The 15,062-nt window shown below is 41.7% G+C and overlaps 1 protein-coding gene and 1 long non-coding RNA gene across 2 annotated transcripts in view; one reads left to right on the top strand and one right to left on the bottom strand.

Moving 5' to 3' along the window:
* Positions 1-15,062, top strand: part of LOC141082444 (uncharacterized) — a 119,494-nt gene that overhangs the window by 89,342 nt on the left and 15,090 nt on the right. The window lies entirely within an intron of this gene.
* Positions 659-14,013, bottom strand: LOC141082290 (uncharacterized). Its single transcript, XR_012230489.1, has 2 exons — positions 13,919-14,013; positions 659-1,045 (listed from the first exon to the last, which is right to left on the bottom strand). It is a non-coding gene; the product is annotated as an uncharacterized lncRNA (long non-coding RNA).

Genomic DNA, 15,062 nt, shown 5'->3' with positions numbered 1-15,062 from the left:
TGACGTAGTCTCGCATTGCTATAGCGATCTCACGAGACCGCTAGAGTCACGCGAGACTACATCAGTACAGGGCCTTGCCGCAAGGCATTACTGGGAACGCTGAGGTCGGGAATGCAGCGCGGGACATCGGAAGGTAAATATACCCCAATTTTTTTATTCTTTTTTTTACAGGGGTATGGTACCCAGGGCCTGGAGGACAGTTTCCTCTCCTCCACACCATGGGTACCAACCGCACATGAGATGCTTAACTTCCCGCATGGTGGGCATAGCCACATGCGGGAAGTAAGCGGTTCTCATGCATACCTATGGGTGCGGAATCGTGGCAATTCTTTGCGCTTCCGCACAAAAGAATGAGCATGCTGCGATTTTTTCCGCGATGCGATTCTGCCGCGGAAAAAAGCGCAGCATTAGCACAGCATGTGCGGAATGCCATAGGAATGCATGGGGGGCGTTCTTTACACGATTTTTAAACGTTTTCGCGCCGAAAATCACGGCAAAAACGCTTAAAAATCGCTACGTGGGCACATAGCCTTAATAAGATGTGTAGTAGAGGGGTTACAAGGACACTAAACTTCAGGAAGGCAAATTTCCAACGTATGAGAGATGATCTAAGTGCAATTAACTGGGACGATATCCTGAGACATAAAAATACACAAAGAAAATGGGAGACATTTATTAGCATCCTGAATAGGACCTGTGCACAATATATACCATATTATTATTATTATGCATTTATTCCATGGTGCTTTACATGTAAAAAGAGGAAATATAGACAAGTATAGCAAACATGTGCAAGACAAGGGACACACAAGTACATAAGGAGAGGGGACCCGCGAGGGCTCACAGTCTACAGGGATGGATGAGGATACAGTAGGAGAGGGTAGAGCAGGTCGTGCTGTGGTTCAGTAGACCGAGGATCATTGCAGGCTGTAGGCTTGTTGGAACAGGTAGGTCTTCAGGTTCTTCTTGAAGGTTTCTGTTGATGGTCAGAGTCTGATGTGTTGCGGCAGGGAGTTCCAGAGTATGGGGGAAGCACGGGAGAAGTCTTGTATGCGGTTGTGGGAAGAAGAGATAAGGGGTTAGTAGAGAAGGAGATCTTGAGATGATCGAAGGTTGCGTGCGGGTAGGTACCTAGAGACCATGTCACAGATGTATGGAGGAGACAGGTTGTGGATGGCTTTGTATGTCACGGTTAGGGTTTTGAATTGGAGCCTCTGGGCGATAGGAAGCCAGTGAAGGGCCTGGCATAGGGGGGAGGCTGGGGAATAGCGGGGAGACAGGTGGATTAGTCAGGCAGCAGAGTGTAGGATGGACAGGAGCGGAGACAGAGTGCTAGAGGGGAGGCCAGAGAGTAGGAGGTTGCAGTAGTTGAGGCAGGAGATGATAAGAGCATGCACTAGTGTTTTTGTGGTTGAGGAATGAGCGGATCTGGGAAATATTTTTGAGTTTGAGGCGGCAGGAGGAGGCGAGGGCTGGGATATGTGGCTTGAAAGAGAGTGCAGAGTCGAGGATCACCCCAAGGCACCGAGCGTACGGGACTGGGGAAAGAGAGCAGTCTTTGACATTGATGGATAGGTCTGGTGGAGGGGTTGAGCGAGATGGGGGAAAGATGATGAATTCTGTTTTGTCCATGTTCAGTTTGAGAAAGCGAGCAGAGAAGGCTGAGAGAGCAGACAGACATTGTGGGATTTCATTCAATAAGGAGGCGACGTTGGGTCCAGATAGGTAGATCTGCGTGTCATCGGCATAGAGGTGATACTGCAAACCGTGGGATTCTATGATCTGTCCCAAGCCGAAGGTATACCATATGGGAATAAACATGCAAGAAATAGGAGGAGACCACTATGGCTAAATAGAGCTGTAGGGGGCGCAATAAGAGACAAAAATAAAGCATTTAGAGAATTAAAGCAAGTAGGTAATGATGAGGCATTAACTAAATACAGAAGATTAAATAAATTCTGTAATAAGCAAATCAAGACAGCAAAGATTGAGACAGAGCAACTCATTGCCAGAGAAAGTAAAAATAATCCCAAAATATTCCTTAACTACATAAATAGTAAGAAGCTAAAAAATGATAGTGTTGGTCCCCTTTAAAATAGTCTGGGTGAAATAGTGGATGAGGATGAGGAAAAAGTCAATATGCTAAATAACTTTTTCAACAGTATTTACTCAAGAAAATCCCATGACTGATAGCATGATCAAGGATAAAAATTCTCCATTAAATGTCACCTGCTTAACCCAGCAGGAAGTACGGCGGCGTCTAAAAATCAGTAAAATTGACAAATCCCCGTGCACGGATGGGATACACCCCCGAGTACTGCAGGAATTAAGCACAGTCATAGATAGACCATTATTTTTAATCTTTAAGGATTCCATAATAACAGGGTCTGTATCACAGGACTGGCGTATAGCAAATGTGGTGCCAATATTCAAAAAGGGGACAAAAACTGAACTTGGAAATTATAGGCCAGTGAGTTTAACCTCAACTGTGGGTAAAATCCTGGAGGGTTTTCTAAGAGATACTATACTGGAGTATCTGGAGAAGAATAACCTCATGACCCAATATCAACTTGGCTTTACAAGGGACCGTTCCTGTCAGACTAATCTGATAAGCTTTTATGAAGAGGTAAGTTCCGGACTGGACCAAGGGAATGCAGTGGACGTGGTGTACATGGACTTTTCAAAAGCTTTTGATACGGTGCCATACAAAAGGTTGATACATAAAATGAAAATATGTGTAGGTGGGTTAAGAGCTGGCTCAGGGATAGGAAACAAAGGGTGGTTATTAATGGAGCACACTCGGACTGGGTCACGGTTAGCAGTGGGGTACCACAGGGGTCAGTTTTGGGCCCGCTTCTTTTTAACTTATTTATTAATGACCTTGTAGGGGGCTTAGAGAGTAGAATTTCAATATTTGCAGATGACACTAAACTCTGCAGGGTAATCAATACAGAGGAGGATAATTTTATAGTACAGGAAGATTTATGTAAACTAGAAGCTTGGGCTGATAAATGGCAAATGAGCTTTAATGGGGATAAATGTAAGGTCATGCACTTGGGTAGAACGAATAAGATGTATAATTATGTGCTTAATTGTAAAACACTGGGCAAAACTGTCACTGAAAACGACCTGGGTGTATGGGTGGATGACAAACTCACATTTAGAGGCCAGTGTCAGGCAGCTACTGCAAAGGCTAATAAAATAATGGGATGCATTAAAAGAGGCATAGATGCTCATGAGGAGAACATAATTTTACCTCTATATAAGTCACTAGTGCGACCACACTTAGAATACTGTGTACAGCTCTGGTCTCCGGTGTATAAGAAAGACATAGCTGAACTGGAGCGGGTGCAGAGAAGAACGACCAAGGTTATTAGGGAACTAGGGGGTCTGCAATACCAAGACAGGTTATTACACTTGGGGTTATTTAGTTTGGAGAATCGAAGGCTTAGGGGTGATCTTACTACAATGTATAAATATATGCGGGGACAGTACAAAGACTTTTCTAATGATCTTTTTACTCTTAGACCTGTGACGGGGACAAGGGGGCATCCTGTGCGTCTGGAGGAAAGGTTTAAGCATACTCACAGACGCGGATTCTTTACTGTAAGAGCAGTGAGACTATGGAACTCTCTGCCATATGATGCTGTAATGAGTGATTCCCTACTAAAATTTAAGAAGGGACTGGATGCCTTTCTTGAAAAGTATAATATTACAGGGTATATACACTAATTTCCTTAATATTGTGTTGATCCAGGGATCTAGTCTGATTGCTGTATGTGGAGTCGGGAAGGAATTTTTTTCCCCAATGTGAAGCTTACTGTTTGCCACATGGGTTTTTTTTGCCTTCCTCTGGATCAACATGTTAGGGCAAGTTAGGATAGGATATGGGTTGAACTAGATGGACTTAAAGTCTTCCTTCAACCTTAATAACTATGTTACTATGTTACATGACTCGGTCGGTCAAAATATGGAAAAATTATAGCTCTCAAAATGTGGTGATGCAAAAACTATTTTTACAATAAAAAGCGTCTTTTAGCGTGCGACAGCTGCCAAACATAAAAACCCGGCATATATAGTAAATCAAACCCCCTTTTATCACCCCCTTAGTTAGGGAAAAATAATAAAATTAAAAATTTATTTATTTCTGTAATGTTATGTGAGATATTACTGTAAGATATGATGTTCTGGAACACTAGAATCTTCCCTTGCTCCACACAGATGAAAATCGGCCTGTCACAGCTAAGTGAAAGGAGTGTTAATTAAGCTGGAGTGGAGAGCATTTCTTTGTTTGAGACATGTGGCTGAATAAAATTATGAGAGATATTAAACTAAGCTAGCACGGGCTCCGGTCGCGGCAGAAAAATTATACAGACATTTCTGTGATCTGCGCAGACCCGGCTTCGCTACGGTGGATCTTGCAAAGTTCTAAAACCTCCCGAAACTGAGATATGGATTATTCCCAAATGGAGTATCCATATCATGGCATGCTTGGTGTTGTTTTACTGGATTCGATAAACTGAGAAAAATGAGACCATCAGTGAGTTTATACGAGCTTCCCTCATTAAGATATAGTTATTATAAGTTTTACAGCTGAATTGCAACTTGCAGAAAGGGGGGCTGAACTTCTCCAGACTGCCCCTTTTGTGATGTAACCGACCATAGGCTATAAGATATCCCTCCCTTAAAATTCTTCAGTTAAGCTGGAGTTTTCATGCTGCAAAGACCTGCAGATGTCTGGGGATGTGTGGCTGGCTGGCTGCCCCTCCCCCTAGCACATTGTTTGCCTAATACCAACTAAGCACATGTAAGTGTACTTTCTGCTATCATCCCTGTTATTTTATATTTGCCTTGTACATATTTAATGTCTCACCTTTGTAACAACTTTTTATCTATGTAATCACTGCCCTCTTTGGGGAATAAATCATAAAATTATCAGTCTGCCTTCATGCTTTAAGAAACGAACTATGTGCTTTTTTAGATCATCGCTACTAATTTGGGGTTTTGCTACAGACCCTCTTAATTAACTCTTTGATAATTCCCTTACTGCAGTAGTCTAATTGACTGTGCACACCAAGCAGCCCATCCGACGACTAATTATCCTAGGTGCAGTTCCCTGACTGACCTGAGGGTAAGGGGGCGCTGAAGAGCTGCGAGTTCCAAAGTGGAACTGAGAAAGTGGGATATCCATAAATCCCCACAGTTCTTGGAAGGTTGTTAGCGGTGGTGGGGCATCCAAAATAACCCCCCTGCGATAAATTGCTAGGGCAAGATTAGCTTGCTGTATATTTTTGTCACATGGTGCCAGTGGCGGGATAACTAAGATAAGCCCCCACTGTGCCTGTGATAGCCGTGTGCTGGTAGTGCGTCACATCCCTCCGCCTGCTGACATATTGGTGTCAGCGGTGGGATTGTCACATGTTGGTGGCAGCGGTGGGATCGTGACAATTTCCATTTTCCCGTTAGGGCTAAGGCTGAGATTAGGGTTAGGGGTGTGTTGGGGTTAGGGTTGGAGTTAGAATTGGGGGTTTCAACTGTTTAGGCACATCAGGTGCTCTCCAAACACAACATGGCGTCTGATCTCAATTCCAGCCAAAAAAGTCAAATGGCGCCGCTTACCCCCACATATGGGGTATCAGCGTACTCACGACAAATTGCACAATAACTTTTGGGGTCCTGTTACTTTTGGGAAAATAACAATTGGGGGTGAAAAGATCATTTTTGTGGAAAAAATATTATTTTTTAACTGCACGGCTGTACGTTATAAACTTATGTGAAGCCCTTGGGGGTTCAAAGTGCTCACCACATATCTAGATAAGTTCCTTGGGGGTGTCTAGTTTCCAAAATAGGGTCACTTGTGGGGAGTTTCCACTGTTTAGGCACATAAGGGGCTTTCCAAACTTGATATGGCATCCGATCTGAATTCCAGCCAATTTTGCAAAAAAAAAGTCAAACGGCGCTCCTTCCCTTCCGAGCTCTGCCATGAGCCAAAAGAGTGGTTCCCCCCACATATCAGGTATCGGCGTACTCAGGACAAATTTCAAAATAACTTTTCCAGTTGAATTTCTCCTGTTACCCTTGCTAAAATAAAAAAATTGAACCTGAAGTAATTTTTTTTGTGAAAAAAGTTAAATGTTCATTTTTTTTTAAATATTTAAAAAATTCCTGTGAAGCACCTGAAGGGTTAATAAATTTCTTGAATCTGGTTTTGAGCACCTTGAGGGGTGCAGTTTTTAGAATGGTGTCACTTTTAGGTATTTTCTATCATATAGACCCCTCAAAGTGACTTAAAATGTGATGTGGTCCGTAAAAATAAAATGGTGTTGCAAAAATGAGAAATCGCTGGTCATCTTTTAACCCTTATAACTTCCTAACAAAAAAAAATTTGGTTCCCAAATTGTGTTGATGTAAAGTAGACATGTGGGAAATATTACTTAAGTTTGTTGAGTGCTGTATCTCTGTGATTTAAGAGCATAAAAATTCAAAGTTGGAAAATTGCGAAATTTTCAAAATTTTCGCCAAATTTCTGTTTTTTTCACAAATAAACGCAAGTTATATGAATTAAATTTTACCACTAACATGAAGTACAATATGTCACGAGAAAACATTGTCAGAATCACTGGGATCAATGGAAGCTCCAGAATTATTACCTCATAAAGGGACAGTGGTCAGAATTGTAAAAATTGGCCCGGGCATTAACATGCAAACCACCCTTGGGAGTAAAGGGGTTAAAGCAAAAAATGTGGTCAATTCTGTACTTAGTATCCCTTATCCTGGTATATATGGTTGTCTCACCCCCATCCTGATACACAAGGCCCCCTCATCCCTATCCTGGTATGCATGGATCACTCATCCTTATCCTGGCAGGAATGATCGCCCTCATCCCTATATTAATATGCAGGGCCCCCATCTCGTCCTGGTATGCATGGCCCCATCCCATTTGCCCCCACCCCCATCCTGGTATGCATGGCACCATCAGAAAACTTTAAAAAAAAAAAAAAATTAAACTTACCTACCCGGCGCTCACACGCTGCGTCCTGCTCCAGTGTCAGCAACTGCTTTATGCTTGTAAGCAGCACATGGCAGGGACGCCATGCGTTGCTCACAAGCAGAGCACAACTGCTGGAGTACTTACCGGGACTGTTCATTGGAGACCGGGGTGACTATTCATTGCTCTTCAGTAGCGCGCAGTGTCAGCCATCGGCTTCCTGCTGCTGCCGGCGGTCACGTGTGCCACTACTTAAGAGAAATATATATTCATTGGATTCATCATTCATTCATTCATTCATCAGGAGACTATTTAATACTGAAGTATATTCAAGCGGGACTAGACGAAGAAAACCCTAAAATCATGTTAACCAAAACAGTCAGAAAACTAGCCACATATTGGGCGACCCCAAACCTCAAACTATATACTGTGTAAGTTTATAAGCCCCTCCAGTGTCAGGAATAGATAGTATGTGACAATACAGTATATACCACTCAGGGAACACTTACCTTTCAGAGATAATTTCCATATTCATACTAAATAATGGCACAGATCTCCCAGACATTATGACTGCACATATCCCTAGTCTTTATACTGATATTGCACTCATTCCCTGACAGACCGCAGCATGGCCATTAGTTAGAAGCTGCTAATGATCTTTGGAGCAGGTAAGTTTTCCCTGAGTGGTACATATTGGGCCGTCTGAAGACTGAGTTTAGTCTAGGACAATTTGTCTGCACTACTAATTATCAGCTGTTACATTACCAAACTAGGGCAGTCCCTATAGGAGAAAACACAAGAATTATACTGTATTGTCACATACTATCTATTCCTGACACTGGAGGGGCTTATAAACTTACACAGTATATAGTTTGAGGTCTGGGATCTGCCAATATGTGGCTAGTTTTCTGACTGTTTCGGATAACATGATACATTATTTTAATTTTTTTGTCTAGTCTCGCTTGAATATACTGTAGGTCAATATTAAATAGTCTTCTGATGAGTCGCCTTTGGTGAGGACGATGAAACCAGTAGAAATGAGAGGCTTGGACAGTGAGTCACCTCACTCTATGTATTCAACTGTGGGGTGCATGTTTTTTCTATTAGTCCCCTATTAACTAATCTTCAGGGGGTGAATTATGGGTATAGTTTTACATTTGGAATTAATAAAGTTAAGTTTTATCCTTTTGTCAGCAAACATGAAAAATGACAAGAGACAACCCATTTAAGAAGATTCAATTTTGGTTAAAACTATTCCAACACTATGAACATAAAAAAGGCTTCTCCCCTATGTGACGTCTCTGATGTTTATTAACAGCTGATTTCCAAGTAAAATATTTCCCACATTAAGAAAATGAAAATGGCTTCTCCTTTGTGTGACTGCTCTGATGTCTAACAAGAATCGCTTTCCGGTTAAAACATTTCTCACATTCTGAACAGGAAAAAAGGCTTCTGCCCTGTGTGCGTTCTTTGATGGCGATCAAGATCTATTTTCCATTTAAAACATTTCCCACATTCTTAAGATGAATATGGCTTCTCTGCTGTGTGAATTCTCTCATGTGTAACAAGACTTGAATTCTGAGTAAAATATTTCCCACATTCTGAACATCAAACAGGCTTCTCTCCTGTGTGAGTTCTTTGGTGCCTAACAAGATTCCCTTTATGGTTAAAACATTTCCCACATTCTGAACAGGAAAAAGGCTTCTCCCCTGTGTGAGTTCTTTGGTGCTTAACAAGATTGACTTTCAGTCTAAAATATTTTCCACATTCTGAACAGGAAAAAGGCTTCTCTCCTGTGTGAGTTCTTTGGTGCTGAACAAGATTGACTTTCAGTCTAAAATATTTTCCACATTCTGAACAGGAAAAAGGCTTCTCCCCTGTGTGAGTTCTCTGATGAGTAACAAGCAGTGATTTATGTGCAAAACATTTCCCACATTCTGAACATGAAAAAGGCTTCTCCCCTGTGTGAGTTCTCTGGTGATCAAGCAAATGTGATTTCTGGTTAAAACATTTCCCACAATCTGAACACGAAAAAGGCTTCTCCCCTGTGTGAGTTCTATGGTGATCAACCAAATATGATTTCCGGTTAAAACATTTCCCACATTCTGAACAGGAAAAAGGCTTCTCCCCTGTGTGAGTTCTCTGGTGACTAAAAAGATGACATTTCTGGTTAAAAGTTTTCCCACATTCTGAACACGAAAAAGGCTTCTCCCCTGTATGAGTTCTCTGGTGATTAACAAATTGTGATTTCCAGTTAAAACATTTCCCACATTCTGAACAGGAAAAAGGCTTCTCTCCTGTGTGGAATCTCTGGTGCTTAACACAATCTGATTTATTGTTAAAACATTTCCCACATTCTGAACAGGAAAAAGGCTTCTCCCCCGTGTGAATGCTCTGATGTCTAACAAGAATCGCTTTCTGGTTAAAACATTTCCCACATTCAGAGCATGAAAAAGGTTTCTCCCCTGTGTGAATTCTCTGGTGATTAACCAAATCTGATTTCCAGTTAAAACATTTCCCACATTCTGAACAGGAAAAAGGCTTCTCCCCCGTGTGAATGCTCTGATGTCTAACAAGAATCGCTTTCCGGCTAAAACATTTCCCACATTCCGAACATGAAAAAGGCTTCTCCCCTGTGTGAATTCTCTGGTGAGTAACAAAAAGAGATTTCTTGTTAAAACATTTCCCACATTCTGAACATGAAAATGACTTCTTTGCTTTAGGAGCAGTTTGTTTTTTAATGCCTCTTTTGTGACTTTGATTTTCCTTAGTAGTTGGTAATGAATCAAAAGATGGGACCTGTTTCATAGGACCAGATGACAGATCTTTGCTGTGAATGGATGATAATATATCTGGAGTAATATCAATCACTTCAGTTGAATCTTGTAGGATCTCAAGATTATCAGATTTAAAAATTGAAGATGTCAGCTGTCCCTCTGATCTCCTGGTACAGTCATCTGCTAAGGTAAAAAACAATTTTTTTAATAAAATATCCTTGAGTTTTATATTTTTGAACATTGCTACTTAAACTGTCCATAAAAATGGCAAGCTATGTAAAAAACCTTAATTATTTACCAAGACTATGACAGTCCACAGTCTAATAGAAAACCTTGTTGGATGAAACAGTAGTGTGTGGTGTTCAACTGTTCATTCTGCCTCCCAAATATTGAATATAAAGAAGCCAATCAATGTTATGTAGGCGAAAGTAATACCAGTTCTCACTTCACAAAAACAAGTCCCCACTCAGGTCCATCATTTGTCAATGGAAAAACAGATAAGGCAGGTTAGGGTTAGTGCTATAGTTAGGGTTCATTTTAAAGATAGGGTTAGGTTTTTCTCAATTGTCTCCCCAATAATTTGGTCACGTCAGTTTTCTATTTCCAGAAAAAAAATAAAAATGAATAAAATGGCCGGTCAGTATTATAGAGCAGAGGAGGCTTATGCACTTTTATGCTCTGACAGTGAAGAAAGTGCAGTGTCAGATGGCGATGTGGATTTTGAGGGCTTTAGTAGCAGTGACAGTGATAGCTCAGAAATGAGCAGTGATTCTGGTCCATCCTCACACACAAGGACCAGTACAACAAGAAGGACAAATAGCGCTTCTGGAGAAATGTCTCCAACTCAGGGAACAATGCCCAGTACTAGCGCTGTCCCTAGTGCTCGTGAATTGGCGCACACCAATGTCCAAGGGGCTTCGCCTCTTGATGTAGCATTTCCCAGATGGGAGGCTTCGGATTCGGCTACTCCATTCATCCCTAATTTTAATGCCATTCCTGGTATAAATATGGAGGTGGAAAATTTTGCACCAATTAATTTTTTTTTTAATTTATGACAGATAGCTTGCTAGAGCATACTGTCCTACAAATTTATATGCATCCCAATTCATCAGCCAGAATCCACGATCCTATTATGCTAGGTCAAATTTATGGGACCAACTAATATCCTAGAAATGAAAACATTTTCAGGACTTACAGTACATTAGCTATGGGGCTTGTTAAAAAATGAGCATTCAGTCCTATTGGTCCAACCGCCCTGTTCAAGCCACCCCTATGTTTTCTGCCGTTCTTCCTAGGACCCATTATGAAAGCTTTTCGCATGTATGAGAGGAAAGATGGCCAACTAAACCCACGAAGACGCCCTACTTATCTGGGGACATCTGGAAAAATCGTTTGGGAGCTGATAACTCCATTTTTACAAAAAGGCTACAATGTATATGTTGACAACTACTACACCAGCATACCTCTATTTAAAAGTCTGGTTGAACATAACATAGGGGCTTGTGAGAGCATTCGCAAAAACCATCAGGGGTCTCCACAATCATTGGTCAGCAAAAAGTACCGAAAGGGGCAGTCAGGGGCTTTACACAATGGAGAGCTGCTTGTCCTTAAGTATAAGGATAAAAAAGATATTTTTATCCTGAGCTCGATCCACACAGATGCCACAAGGGCCACTGCAGACCAACAGGGATCCACTACTCCAAAACCTGTTTTTAGTCATTGACTACAACAAATATATGGGGTGTGGACGACCTTGCAGATCAGGTTCTACAGCCATACCAGGTATCAAGAGAATCATAGATCTGGTATAAAAAGTTAGTCATGTATTTGTTTCAGGTGGCCACATATAATTCTTTTGTGTTATACAAAAAAGCCGGAAATGCAGATACTTTCCTTGATTATTAAGAAAAGGTCACTGAAAATCTTGTTTTTGAAAATTTTGTCCCCGCCAATCCTTTAGAATGTGAAGATGTCAGAAGACTCACTGAGCGACATTTTATTGCACTCATCCCAGTAACTGAAACAAGAAAGAACCCCCAGAGAAGATGTCGTGTATGTTCCTAGAGAGGAATGAGGCATGATCCCCGCTATTATTACCCACAATGCCCATCACTGCCAGCCTTATGCCTCCATGACGGCTTTACAATCTTCCACACAGAACCACATTTTTGAACTGTTTTGACATTCAAGCATTTGGTTTATTTAGTGATAGACACATTTGAGTAGAGCTGACTTAACAATTTCCGGGGGTAGGTGGGGGAAGGTCTCCAGAGACACAAGCTGGGCACAATATATTGGGCACTACAATGACATTTTTGCAATTTTTCTGTTGTTCTGGCACTTAGCGGCTCTCCAAAGTGCCACAACAGCAGAATCCCCCCTGAAGTGACTCCATTTTGGAAATGACACCCCTCTGCGAATTCATCTATGGGTGTAGTGACCATTTATCTATCTACCTATTTTCCAATGTAAAATCTGGGGTTAAAACAACATTTTAGTGGTAAAAATATAATTATTTTTTCTTCACTGCCCAATGGTATAATTTTTTATGGAACAGCTGTGATGTCAGTATGCTCACTGCACCATTAGAAGAATTCATTCAGGGAAGTATTTGGTAAAATGCAGTCACTTTTGGGGGCTTATGATGTTCTGGCACCTCAGGAGCTCTGACGATGTGACATGTCACCCACAAACAATTCCAGCAAAATATGCTCTCTAATATGGCGCTCCTTCCCTTGCGAGCTCTGCCATGCACCCAAACAGTGGTTTACCCCCACATATGGGGTGTCAGCATAGTCAGTACAAACTAAAATATATATTGAGCTAAAAAGATTTGGATAATTTTTTTTTTTTATTTCCACGGCTCTACGCTATAAACGTCTGTGAAGCACCTGTGGGTTCAAGGTGCTCAATACACATCTGGATAAGTTCCCTAAAGGGTCTAGTTTCGAAAATGGGGTCACTTGTTGGGGGTTTCCACTGTCTAGGTACATCAGGGGCTCTCCAAACACAAAATAGCAACCACTAATTATTCCAGCAAATTTTACATTCAAAAAGTCAAATGGCGCGCCTTCCCTTTCGAGCCCTGCCGTGTGCCCAAACAGTAGATTTCCCCAAATATGGGGTATTGGCATGCTCAGGAGAAGTTGCAAAACAAAATGTATCGTCCATTTTCTCCTGTTACACTTGCAAATGTAAAAAAAAAAACAGGTCTTAAGGAAAAATTTTGTGAAAGAAAAGTAAATGGTTATTTTTTCCTTCCACATTCCATTAATTCCTGTGAAGCACCGGAAGGGTTAATAAACTTCTTGAATGTGGTTTTGAGCCCCTTGAGGGGTGCAGTTTTTAGAATGGTGTCACTTTTGGGTATTTTCTGTCATATTGACCCCCAACCTCACTTCAAATGTGAGGTGGTCCCTAAAAAAAAGTGGTTTTGTAAATTTTGTTGTAAAAATGAGAAATCGCTGGTCAACTTTTAACCCTTATAACTTCCTAATGAAAAAAAAATTTGATATAGTTGATATAGAGGCTACTGCGCAGGCGCCGCCATCGCCGGTGACATTTTACTGGATGCAATTTTTCTTTTCTAAGCCTCACAATAGCCACAATATTATAGGCATTATCACCAATAATATCAATGCTATTATATGCATTATGTAATAATGGGGGGCAGGTCAGTGAGGGGTCAGCGACCTGTCATAAGCCAATACAGATGACTATGTAATCAGAGCACCACATAAAGCCCCGCCCACAGCCCCGCCCCAGAGCACGAGAATCTCATTAACTGGAAACTACAAATACAAATTACACAACAGTAAACCAGAGTTGCCCTCATTTATGGTGGACCATTGGAGCTACTATGGATCTTGAGCAGAAGATTAGAGAAAATAATATTGCTCCCCATTTCAGGAGAGATTGTGCAGTAATCTGAATTCCTTAGGACCAAAAACAATGTAATTGGTTGTAAGTTCTATAGAAAAGGGCTTTCACTGCCCAACGTCATTTGAACAGTTTTGGGTGGAGCAGAATGTTGTGGTCTAGAGGCAAAATGGTGATCATGGTAATACGGCCGGACTACATCACCGATAAAGCAGCCACAGCCGGTGACTGAGAGGAATCTGTGACTTCTCTGCATTCAGTGGTTACTACTCACCTGGGTAGTCATATGTGGGAATTTCCTCTTTACACCACTCATCATCTCTCACATATGTCTCTGTAGTATTAATATGGGTCAGATCTTCACCCTGAAACAAATATTGTAAAAGTCACCGACAGATGGAGAAGTCCCATCTATGATCAGCTCTAATCCTGCCATCTCCACCGTTCTCATTACACAAGTATAAAACATATAATACTGGTGGATAAAACAAGACTGAGCACAAGACCTTCACAGCCGTCTACACATCATAGGGGAGATCTCCTGACACCTTCTCTCCATCTACCTGATGATCCTGAGGAGCACTGGGATCTTCTTGGTTACAGTCCTGTGGAAGAAGAGGACGGGGACATCTCTCTGGTGTTGTCCTCTTACTGGATAGATCTGGAGGAAACACATACAGGGACTGAAATCATTCTCTACATACAGATAATTATAGGCCGTGTGTATTTAGTCCTGTCTATTACCTGGTGATGTGAGGGGCTGGGGAACCTCCATTATGACGTTCTTGTACAAATCTCTGTGTCCTTCTAAATACTCCCACTCCTCCATGGAGAAATAGACAGCGACATCCTGACACCTTATAGGAACCTGACACATACAATGATACCGTCATCCCCCCGATCCCTTCATAGTGTTACTGTATAATGTCCCAGCATTCCCAGCAGTGTCACCTCTCCAGTCAGCAGCTCAATCATCTTGTAGATGAGGTCTAGGATCTTCTGGTCATTGATGTCCTCATGGATCAGGGGGTGAGGTGGGGGCCCCGTGATTGGGCTCAGGGGTCTTCCCCATCCCTCAGACACAGGGTCCTGACAGCGATCACTAGAGGTCTTCTTCACCACTGTGTAATCCTGGTTATGGAGAGACACATTAATAAATCTCACTACAGACATTTCCAGAGTCCTCACCTCTCCAGTTCTGTCCATCTGTTATTCCCATAGATAAGAATGATGTAATGTGACGACATCAGAATCTCTCACCTCTCCAGTGAGACGGAAGAGGATCTCTAGGGTGAGGTGTAACATCCTCTCCGCCATCTTGTCTCTGTCCATATCCATCCTTGATGGGGAAATCAGGAAAATTCTCTTCTGTAGAAGATCTTCACTGAGAGGATCCGATATTGTAGAGACCTGAATGA

Source organism: Dendrobates tinctorius, unplaced genomic scaffold, assembly GCF_039654945.1.
Source record: "Dendrobates tinctorius isolate UK_male_01 unplaced genomic scaffold, ASM3965494v1 ptg000017l, whole genome shotgun sequence".
NCBI classification, from domain to species: Eukaryota; Metazoa; Chordata; class Amphibia; order Anura; family Dendrobatidae; genus Dendrobates; species Dendrobates tinctorius.
Note: the sequence above shows the minus strand (reverse complement) of the source record. Positions and strands in the feature narration are given on the sequence as shown.